Below are 1558 nucleotides of genomic sequence, written 5' to 3' on the forward strand. Positions count from 1 at the left end.
GACCCAAGATAGCTGCCGACAGGACGGCAGGCTGCAAGATAATGTATGAGTGAGAGAATGAAAGGAGAATGTTTGGATGTGCAGGGGGTGTCTGTATTTGTGAGTGAGGGACAGCTATATTCCAAGGGACTGTTGGGGACTGGCGGACTGGGCTACCCTGGCTGGGCAGCCTCTACTGCTACTGAAATCTGTCCCAGAGTGGCCAGATCTGCTGCAGAGACTGTGCCATCTTGAAGGGGAGCGTGGATGTGATCTGAAGCCCAGCCTTACCTTTAACCAGGGAAACCTCAGATACCTCCCAGAACCCTACAACCACAATGCCCAGGGACCAGCTGCCTCAGCTGCAAACCCAGGAACACCAGGAATACAGCCTCCTTGACCGTGGGCATGTAAAAAGTCTGTCCAGGGGGAGACAAAGCAGCACAAATACACAATCAAGCCCTGTGCCTTCTCACAGAGCAGATAGAAGGAACAGCTGAATCAAATAACATCCACCCAGAACTGGTGAATTAAACACAGATGGTGAGGCAATCCATGGATGGAAAGGTCAGATATCACTTAGAGCAGTGGTTCTCAACCTGTGGGTCATGACCTCTTTGAGGGTCAAATGACCCTTTCACAGGGGTCACCTAAGACCATCAGAAAACACATATATAATTACATATTGTTTTTGTGATTAATCATTATACTTTAATTATGTTCAATTTGTAACAATGAAATTGGGGGTCACCACAACATGAGGAACTGTATTAAAGGGTTGCGGCATTAGGAAGGTTGAGAACCACTGACCTAGAGAAAGGAGAGAGAGAGCTACATAACCAGATACCTAGATAGGAGCAACCATGGAGAGACAAAGAAACAGCTCACATACGAAAGAAAGAGAGAAATCACCAGAAAAGAAAGTAAATGAAATAGAGGCCAGCAATATGTCAGAGAAAGAATTCCAAGCAATGGTCATAAGGTTGCTGAAAAGGATGGAAGACAAATTCAACATTCTGAATAATAACCAAGAGGAAATAAAGAAGAACCAAGAAGAAATGAAAATTGACATCGTTGCAATAAAGAATTCAATAGAAAGCATCAACAGTAGACTAGGAAAAGCAGAGGACTGCACCAGTGAGCTAGAAGACAAAGTAGGGAAAAATATGCAAGTAGAGCAGCATCTAGAAAAAAAACTTTAAACAACAGGAGAAGAGACTAAGGGAACTTTGGGACAACATGAAATGAAACAAAATCGGCATAAAGGGTGCCAGAGGGAGAGGAAACTGAGCAAGGAATAGAAAACCTGTTTGAAGAAATAATGACAGAAAACTTCCCTGATATTGGGAAGAAGAAAAAACTCACACAAGTTCAAGAAGCTCACAGAATCCCAAACAAGATGAACCCCAAAAGACCCACACCAAGACAAATTCTAATTAAATTGGCAAACACCAACAACAAAGCAAGAATCTTAAAGTCTGGAGAGAGAGAGACAGAAAGTTACCTACAAAGGACCCCCCCATCAGACTAGCAACTGATTTCTCAACAGAAACACATAAGGCAAGAAGGGAACAGAAGT

This window comes from Myotis davidii, unplaced genomic scaffold, assembly GCF_000327345.1.
Source record: "Myotis davidii unplaced genomic scaffold, ASM32734v1 scaffold1785, whole genome shotgun sequence".
Classification (NCBI taxonomy): Eukaryota; Metazoa; Chordata; class Mammalia; order Chiroptera; family Vespertilionidae; genus Myotis; species Myotis davidii.